General features: G+C 39.4%; 1 non-coding gene across 1 annotated transcript; it reads left to right on the forward strand.

Moving 5' to 3' along the window:
* The first annotated feature begins 2,597 nt into the window (after positions 1-2,597).
* Positions 2,598-2,670, forward strand: trnas-uga (transfer RNA serine (anticodon UGA)). Its single transcript has one exon. It is a non-coding gene; the product is annotated as a tRNA-Ser (tRNA).
* The last annotated feature ends 7,889 nt before the right edge of the window (positions 2,671-10,559 follow it).

Below are 10,559 nucleotides of genomic sequence, written 5' to 3' on the forward strand. Positions count from 1 at the left end.
ATCCTTAATTAAAGAATCTCAAATATATATCTATTTATTTTTTATGACCAGCCAGGCCACCACACACACCTGCAGTACACTCCTCTCCCTACCCCCACTTACAAAGACACATACAATTCAAGAAAGATCTAAATCAGTTTTATTCACAGAGGCCCAGATTCCGACCCAAATTGAGCGTGCGTAAACGGAACATAATTCCCTTTTCATGCGCTTTCCTCTCTATTTGTATTTTGACCTTGAATTGTTAAGCATGATATTAGCATGCTATCCACCCACTGTTCATTTGAGGTGGAGCTCGAATAAATGAAGGTGTGGTGGAGGTGTGGCTACAGATTAGACGTATTCTGACTTTAACTTAATTCCCTATTTACTCGCGAGGAAAGCATGAATAGGGCGGCGCACAATTGGCCCAGCGTCACCGGGTTAGGGTTTGGCCTGGGTAGGCTGTCATTGTAAATAAGATTTTGTTTTTAACTGACTTGCCTAGTTAAATAAAGGTAAAATAAAAAAATAAGATTGAGCAAACCTACCGGTTCGGTAGAAATAACACCATTCTCCATGCACTGTAATTTACAATTTGAGAAGGTCTATTGATAAGAACTAGGTAGATAAGTAATCCGTTGGAGAAGGAGATTGCAAATCCACATAGCAGTTGTTTTAAATGAATTTCCCTTGAGCCGAATATGAAACCAGCCATATGGAAGCATACTGAAAATCATATCAACATGACACATATTGCGGTCCCTTTTCCACAGTGAAATGGGCTATAAATAGCTGTGCCATTATTCAGGATTCTGATTGTGTGCCCTCATAATTTGTGTGGATGAAATTTGGAGACCCAATCTATAGGCTTCTGTAGGGCTAAACCTGCCGAGTATATGCGCTTTAGAATGTTTTGATTATATGCCCGGGCTTTTCTACATTTAATTTTACTATTTGTATCTAGTTAAATATTAGCCACTAGGTACCGTCAGTAATACCCGCATAGAATTACTTTTGCATCTTTCTATTCCATTCCCCATTTTTTTCCTATGTCACATTCTTGGAAATTGTTCCTTGAGGGTCGCTACCATTAGTGGATCATATAATGTGCAATCATTTAGGACCTATTTAGCCTATTTGAATCATCATATAACTCCGACCACACTTAGCAGATTTAACCTGGAGGCTGGCACACAGTTCTCCACGACTGGACCGTTGTCATACACTTCCATGATTAGAGAGAATTAGGGTAGATATATAGGATTATTGTTCAACACCTATTGTACACTTTTTTTCAACATTCCAATATTTCATGGATTGAACTTGAATATGACAACTTTCAGGATGAATCAAACTCCTGCATTTTTTTATTCCTAAATATACAGTATTAAGTGCATAAAGGCTCTCCAAACCATTTTCTTTAATGATTTATACATACTTTCCTAACCCTAGCCTTAATAATCTACAAGATCAGAGTATTTTTAAAGGTCCATCTGTAGTCAGCAGCTGCTTTTTCAACACTGAGGACCGGACCCCTGATCAACTTCCCATTATAGGAAAAGTCACATGTAATTGTAGAGATGACACAATTGTCTTAATATTGAATTGTGTCTATTTATGACATTTTATGATACGGGTCAGTTGGAGCGTTCAGTCTGATTCAGACTCCTCACACCTGTTTATTGGGCCACAGTACACAAAATGACAACCAAAGAAATGTGATTTCATGGATAAAAACAAATATTTTTGGTATTCTTATTAACATTTCAGAAAAGGACTATTTAATTAAGTTTCAATTGCATATAGTAGCGTTTAAAGTCCTCTGGGTGACAGTAGCGAGCAGGCGTTAACCCTGGAGTCTATTTGAGACTTGAACGTAGAACCTTGAAATTACAGATGACAAGTGTATTAAACAAACACACTGCATTAAAAATAGAGGCAGTCAGACTTTTGTATCACAATTTTTACTTTGTTTAAAAAACATAACAAAACAGTGTTATTGATGACAACAGCCCAACAATTGACCAAAAATAAAAAAGGATCAGCCCAACAGCAAACAATCAGTTAGCATAGAGGGGGTCAATGCAGAAGTGAGCCTGGCCCAATCCAAAACGCACAATCATCCCCTAAAACCTATGCACTTTTAGAGATCTGAGATGATTTGACAGGTGGAATCAATCTGGTAATTGCTCCACCTTAGGTTGAAGTTGTGTAACCTTTATTTAACTAGGCAAGTCAATTAAGAAAAAATTATTATTTACAATTACAGCCTATCTGGGGAACAGTGGGTTAAATGCCTTGTTCAGAGGCAGAACAACAGATTTTTACATTGTCAGCTCTGGGGTTTGATCCAGCAACCTTTTGGTTACTAGCCAAACACTCTAACCACCAGGCTACCTGCCACCCCAAAGTTATACCATAATGCTTATAGCAATCAAATCCTCTCAGATCTCCACAAGTGCATATGGCATAGGTGGTGATTTGAAAAGTGATCCTGACCATAGAGATAGAGGACTCCAGCCGTTACCATGAGCTTGTCCTCCCGAATTAAGGTGCCACCAACATCCTGTGCTGCCAAGTCATCTCAGAGCTCCACAAGTGCATAGGGCACAGCCTTCCCTGTAGCTCAGTTGGTAGAGCATGGTGCTTGAAACACCAGGGTTGTGGGTTCGATTCCCACGGGGGGACAGCGCAGAAAAAAAATAAAATAAATGTATGCATTCACTACTGTAAGTCGCTCTGGATAAGAGCGTCTGCTAAATGACGTAAATGTAAATGACTAACTTCCTAGCTATTAGCTACAAAAATGTCTCTCACAATTATAAAGCCAACAATTAAATGTTTCAGAGGATGATTTGGGATTAGTACAGCCTCTCCACGCTTAACATGACCCCTTCTACACAAGCTGTTTTTTTGTCACGTGTCTGGATCCCAACCAGTCATATATAGTATCCATCAAAGCAACATTTGCAATGCAAATTCTGGGAATTTCATTAGTTTGGAAACTCTCATATTAGAACTATTTTAAGGTGGTAGGACATTACTGCCATCTAGTGGATGAAAAAGTGTACAACATGGGTTATTCTGTCAAATGTTATAATTAAACCATATTTGAGACTTGACGCAAGATTAATGATACTAACTCCAAACCCTGTCCGATTTAAGAATATTGGATACCTTATTGTACATACAATACAAACACACAAGTAAGCATAACAATATAGCCAGTGTCACAATTTTGACACTTCATCTAAAGTGCTTTACCTTAACATTTTATATAGGGGTGGCAGGTAGCCTAGTGGTTAGAGCTTTTGGCTAGTAACTGAAAGGTTGCTAGATTGAATCACTGAGCTGACAAGGTAAAAATCTGTCGTTCTGCCCCTGAACAAGGCAGTTAACCTTCTGTTCCTAGGCCGTCACTGTAAATAAGAATTTGTTCTTAACTGACTTGCCTAGCTAAAATAAAAAGAACAGGCCTAAAAATGGGAAAGGCTAGCTGAGATGGATGATGACTGCATTTAGCCAATAGATGTGTAAAGACAAAGTAATATCATGAAATCTCATTTGTGACAGACCGGCTCGATTCGGTCTGATGTAGCAAAATGCGCTATATTTTTTTTTACATTGGATGAAAGTAGAACCTCCTAGCTAGAAAATGGTATATCATACACTACAGTTGAGGAACAATGAGAAAGTAATTCTGCTTTTAAAGTTGCTAAACTTGTAAACCCACTTTTGAGAAAATGTCCCTAGAATGTTTTGGTACACTTACTGGAGAGCTCTTCTTTGTCTACACCCATTCAGCATTAATCACACCCTCTTAAGCCTTAGCCCCACCCATCTCTTTAAGGATTCACATGTGAGGCCATGTGCTAAACAGAGTGAGTATGGTAGTGTACTAAACAACCAAAGATTTCAAGACTAAAGGCTGGTTTATACTATGTCTATCGACATGTCTGTAGACAGTTGTCGCAGTGACATCATGAATATTCTATTGTCGTCCGACATCAAACTTGTCGTTATGAAAATATATAAACACAAAAATGACAGGCTGTATGACATCTGCAGCCTGGTGGTCCAAAATAGCATAACTGGTGTATTTTAACACCAATTGGTTACTAGCCAAACACATCCATTTAATAATTAATTTAGTATACGTCAATCTAGCAAACCAGGCAATTAAAAGTAACTTTCTAAACAATGTTTTGGTTAGTTTCTAGCTTGTTAGCTGGCTAGCTAATATTAAGTTAGATGCCTAGCCAGGTCAAATAATGACCATATCATATAGCTGATGTCTTAACTTGAGCTAATTTGTATTCATTATTACAGGAAAATAAACTCACAAGATCATTATTTACAAGTTAATGGTGAGCTAATTACAGAAAAGAACTAATGGTTGTGAGTGTGACGAAATAAAAGCAGGTCATTCTACCGGATAATTGTATAACTTGGACACTGTCTCCTTGGCCTAAAGTTATATCCTAATTTGACTTTGGTGAAGATCATGTTGTTCTTCACATTACAGTCTCTGGTAAACACACACTATATCAAATAAATTCTAAGTTTATTTGTCACATGCACAGGATACATAAGGTGTAAATGGTACAGTGAAATGGTTACTTGCATATTGGAGTATTTTGTTTAGACATGTAGCTAGCTAGCTAAACAATTAGCCATAATCCCAACTCATAACATTACTACCCTGCATGAATCTGCTGGTAGCTAAAATAACCAACTGGGTTCAATGTTAGCTACCTAGCTAACATTAGACTATAACTAGCAAAGCAAATGGCTCTGAGATACGAATAATATTACTACACAGATCATACACGTAATGTCAGCTAGCGAGCCAGACAGCTAACGTTAGCTAGCTAGCTAACAGTACGCTTTAACTAGCAATGAAAACGGACAAAATTTGAATCATATAATATCTGAAAATGTAGCTAGCTAGACTCTCTTACCCATATACATGGATGAACGTTTCTTCCTTTCTGTCACGGATGCCATGGTTGCCCATAGTTTGAAGATGTATAAAACACCTGTCTCCGGATTACAACAGCCTTCTGTGTGTTCTCTTTTCGACCACTTCCACATATTTGCAAGCAAACTACAGAATTTTCTCCATCTCCTTAGCTATCATACCCTGCTTCCACCGGACATTCCATTGATTTCAAAACTCGGTCCTCCAGAAAGTGGGGAGCATTAGCAGCACTTTTGCAGTTCTTCATGATATCTTTAAAAAAAGCTACATTAAAAAGGATTAACTACACATACTGAGCAGATCATGTTAAAGACAGAAGTGTGCTACATGGCAGACCAATCCGAACTCATCTCTCGGCATGTCCAGCCCATCCATTATCTCAGCCAATCATGGCTAGCGGTAAGGTTTCTGTCTTTTTCTGTGGCTAAACCAACAATTATATTTGTATTTACTGATGGCATACACATTTGTTATTAAGGCACATGAAAGTTCACGTTCCAGAAAGCATTTCTACCAAAAGACGCATTTTGATCAAAAATGTATGTTTACATTCAAATGCATTTCCTGTGAAGTAGTGACGCACGCCCAGTTTCCTGAAGGAATCATTACAATTCTGTGAGAGGGACACAGTATTTAAACACACAGGTAACAAGTATATAGCCTGATGATGTGGACAACCATTCACAGGCAAACAATTGTAAAGTGTTTAGGGGCCATCTATAGGTAATACCACATGACATGAGAGAAATGGAGACACACCCTGAGAGCTTAATGCATAACAAGAAGAGGAAAGAAGGGGCGTTCCTTGAAGGAAGTAGAGGAGGGTCTCAGCTGAAGTCTAAGAATTGTTCTGTCCAGTTGTCCCTGAAACAGGCCTGCAGGTGCCATCAACAAGCCTACATACCATCTGTGAGTGAACTGTGAGGATTGTCAAGACAGAGAGTTATCTGATAATTTTCTCACAGCATGAAAATAATAATGCAGCAACTGGAAATGTGAATTATTTTGTGGGTTATAATTCATTGACATTTCTGTAATGGCAAAATCAAGTGTGACATTTTAATGTGGAAATTACACACTTTAGAAGCCTTTTTAAACCTTGAATACGCTACACGTTTGTATTTTCTGCAACAGGGTGATCGAATTAAGATCCTACACCTGTATACATTCAGAAAAGTAGAACAATTGTCACAGTAGTCACATTCATAACTGAAGAGTATAGTCTAGCCTGCCTTTCAGTGAGCAGGAAAGGATGTTGGAGAAGTATACTCATACCAATAAAAAGGCTAATTTGAACGTATTGTATTGGCTGATGTAACTACATGAAGTTCACAATGATCTGCTCATATGCCATACTGTGCCCCTGTGGGACATTTATTTAAGGCATGTATAAATAACAACTTCACAAGGACAGACATTGACTGACAGGCTGACACACACGTCACAGTTACAAATAGTAGCTAGCTAGAAATACAAATATTTCAAAGAAAAGGAAAGTAGACAATGAATGTTCAAGCTAACATCAAAATATTTCTTTATTGAGGTATCAGGGAAAGCTGAGTGCAAAGTGAACATCGCTGTCTTGAAAGACTAAAGCTTGTGCCGACACTTCCAGACGAAGCATGCAGAGAAGTCTTCTGAGCAGAGGGCAAATGCATTGACAGAAAAGCAGCAAGGACTTTTCACAAAACGGCATTCAGCAAACAACGGAATTGCGAGAGCTAGCTATGTACTGTCCCACAAAATTGCTGAACATAGCAAGCCATTCTCCTTGTCCCTGGATGAGAGCAGTGATGCACGTTACACAGCACAGTTGTTGATGTTCTGACAAGGCATAACCCCAAACTTTGAAATGACAGAGGAGCTTGCTTCAGTGCAGTCAATGAAGAGCACAACCATAGGGAAAGATTTATTGGAGGAGGTTAATAAGTGTGTAGCAAAGCTGGGACTGAGTTTTGAAAAGTTATCCAGTGTGACCACTGATGGGTGCCCAAACTTGACAGGAAAAAATGTTAGCCTTTTGAAAAGGATACAAGATCAAGTAGCTGAGCTGAACCCAGATCAGGATTTTTTTTCTCCTGCATTGCATTATTCATCAGGAGGTGCTCTGTAAATGTGTTCTGAAAATGAGCCATGTTGTGGATACAGTCACTAAAGTGGTAAACTTCATAAGAGCAAAATCTTTAAACCACAGGCAGTTTGTCTCACTGTTGGAAGAGACAGAGCTGGGTCATGCAGATCTCCCCTACCACACAAACGTGAGATGGCTGAGTTTGGGGAAGGTGCTTAAAAGGGTGTGGGACCTGAAGTCAGAGATTGCTGAGTTTTTGCAAATGAAAGGAAAATGTTGATTTCCCTCAACTGCAAGATAAAGAATGGTTGGCTGATTTTGCGTTCACTGTGGACATGATGCCCCTCATGAATGAACTGAATTCCAAACTACAAGGGAGGGCCTTTTTGCACATCAGATGTACAGCCTTGTCAAAGTCTTCAAGGGAAAATTACTCCTCCTGACCCGCCAAGTAGAAGCCAACAGTCTCACCCACCTTCCGACACTACTAGTCTGTTCCCTGTCAGATGACCAGCGGGAGAAGTATACATCACTGCTGCGTGCTTTGAACGGTGAGTTTTCTCGTCGTTTGAGGATATCAAAGTGTTGGAAAATGACATGCTGTTGGTTTCCTCTCCTTTCACCTTCAATGTGGATAACGCTCCCACTGACCTGCAACTTGAGCTTATCGATCTTCAGTCTGATGCAGTGATTGGAGAACTATTCAAAACAATGTCACTGACGAGGTTCTATGCATCTCTCGATGAACAAAAAAACTTTAAAAGATTAGGAGTCATGCTCAGAAGATGTTTGTACTGTTTGGGTCAACCTATGTATGTGAACAGACATTTTCAGTGATGAAATATAACAAGTCAAGGTGCAGATCATCTCTTACTGACTCTCACCTCTCAGCAATCCTGCCCACATCGACATCAGAAACTATACCTGATTTCACTGCTCTAGTCAATGCCCATCAGAGACTTCACTCCTCACACTGATTGAGTAGTTTAATGTAATGTTGAGCTCTCTCTCTTTCTTGTGTTTTTGTGCATACCTGTTAAGAGTTCTGTCCATGGTGCTGAACGCACAGTGTACTTCTCCCTCCATGTAGTTCATTGTATGTTTAATAATGAAAATACCTTCCAAAAGGAGAACATGGATGTGGTTTATTTCTGTGCATGTTAAAAAAGTTAAAAGTAGCATATCTGGACGTGATTTACAGTAGATATATCTGTCAACACTGTCATACACTTGATGTATAATCAATCCTGTAATGATTCTGGCCCGCAATGGCAAAAATATATTCTAATGTGGCCCTCCATGGAAAATAATTGCCCAGGCCTGGCTTAATTGGATATTGTTGCAGGTGTAAGCAGTATCTAAGTTAGCTTTGAAAAGTGGCAGATACTGTAGATAACCATTTACAGTAACTGCTGTTCATTATTACTCCGTCAATAAACATCAGCCGCCGACAGAAGCTCTAGCTAAGTTAGCTACAGAAAGTAATGGAGAAACACCTTTCTGCAGCAGGTGGATCTGGCCTGGCAGCTTCATGTTGCAGCGGGTTGAGGGACTAACTTACTTCCGCTAGCTAGCATGACTATAGCCAGTAACCAGGTAGGGCTAGCTAGCGCAAGCCAACTTTGGTCAGTTGATGTTGAGTTTGTTCTATTGGCATGCTAACGTCATAATAACTTCAGAATCTTAGCTAACATGAGTATTTGTATCTTCCTGTCACACTCACAGTCCAATCCTTTCTTTTTGCTGCCAACCTAGGCTGTAAACACCCCCCCCCCCCAAAGCCCTGTGAATATTCTATGAGGGGTGTATGAACAAAACGAAAAATGCATTTACTTGTTATTTGTTTTCAGTTATTCCATGTACATTTTTTACACAAATTGGAAAACAAGTTTAATTCTGATTTTCATTTTTAAAACTCAGCCATTTTAAAAATCTCCGTTTTGACTCGGAAATCTAAATAACGAAACGTACATGGACATTACCTGGGGAGGAAATCTGTTTTATAGGAGACCTAATATCATTCCAGACAGTTCTCGGGTTTCATTAACACATAGTTCTATCGCTAATCCTCTAGGTCAGCGTTTCCCAAACTCAGTCTTCGGCCCTCCAGGGGTGCACGTTTACGTTTTTTCCCTAGCACTATACAGCCAATTAAAATCAACGTTTTATGAGTTGATTATTTGAATCAGCTGTGTAGTGCTAGAGCAAAAAAACTAAACCTGCATCCCTTGGAGGCCCGAGGACAGAGTTTGGGAAACGCTGCTCTAGGTCCATTTCCTCATACTGTTTGCAACCCTCCTTTCAATACAAAGGATTGTGACCAGCCAGGAGAAAATGCCCTGCTCCCTCCAAAATCCTCCCATGTGAAATTGTGATTGAGTGGGTTATCTAGTCCTGCACTCTAAGGCATTAATCAGCTAGCTACTGCAGTTGTACATTGTATCCCACTGAGCAAAAATTGTTGAATCAACATTGTTTCTACGTCATTTCAACCCCCCAAAAATCACTGACATTTAAGTGATATGGAAAATTTATTTGATTTGCAAAAAGTTATCAATTTAAGGGCATTTCGTATTTTTTCACCCAACCTAAATGCAATGTCATGGTGAATTTTTGTCGATTTCACATTGAATTCACGTCAGTTCAACCAAATATGTAAATCAAACTAGATGTTGAACTGACGTCTGTGCCCAGTGGGATGTATCTACCAAGCAGGAGTATATCTAGGTATAGTCTTAAAGAAACCAAAGTTAAAATTGAGTCTAGGTTTTTAGACTGTTATTAGTCAAGTTTAACAGTTAAGAACTCTGTAGTGATAACGATGGCACCTCACTGCCTGAGGAGAGGGGGACTTTTTATTTAGGACACATTGCCATTCTCTTCCAGCCCAGACTCTAGTCACAATAAACTCCTGGGAGTCAGTTCTGCTGAGAGCCGCTACAGGTCTATTTGTCTTTCCGACTGGATGATGGAGAACCAGGCCAGACCCCAGACGGGGATCCGAATGAGAGGGTTCAAAACAGCTTTCACTAGGCCTAGGTCCCAGATCTGCCTGTGCCGCCTTGCCAACTCCTTGTGAAATTCTAATGCCAAACGAACAGATCTGGTACTTCACCGGTTATGTCAATCAAGCCGCATGGATGTCAAACTCCATTTATTCAATTTCCATTTATTTTATGGTGGTGACTGTCCAGTGCTTTGTGTCTGCTTTGGACACTATTGCTCTGGCTGAGTTAGTAAGTAACTAAACAAAAAAAGAGCTCAGCTGCAATCTGTGTATAGGATCTCACAGGACATAGGTTGAACATAATTGAACAAACAAACTTTGGACACAAAAAATCCCAGTCTCTTTGGCTCTCACTATCTCCGGACTTTATACTATATGGTATTCTTCACTCGTAGTTCATTGGCTCAGTACTACGTATCTATAAGTCAATTGCAATACTTAGCTATTGCATTATAGTAAAAGTTAAAGGACATTTTGCAAAGAATATAAATCATTGAAAATGAGCACATGACAGTATC

The sequence above is a fragment of the Salmo trutta genome, chromosome 20 (assembly GCF_901001165.1).
Source record: "Salmo trutta chromosome 20, fSalTru1.1, whole genome shotgun sequence".
Classification (NCBI taxonomy): Eukaryota; Metazoa; Chordata; class Actinopteri; order Salmoniformes; family Salmonidae; genus Salmo; species Salmo trutta.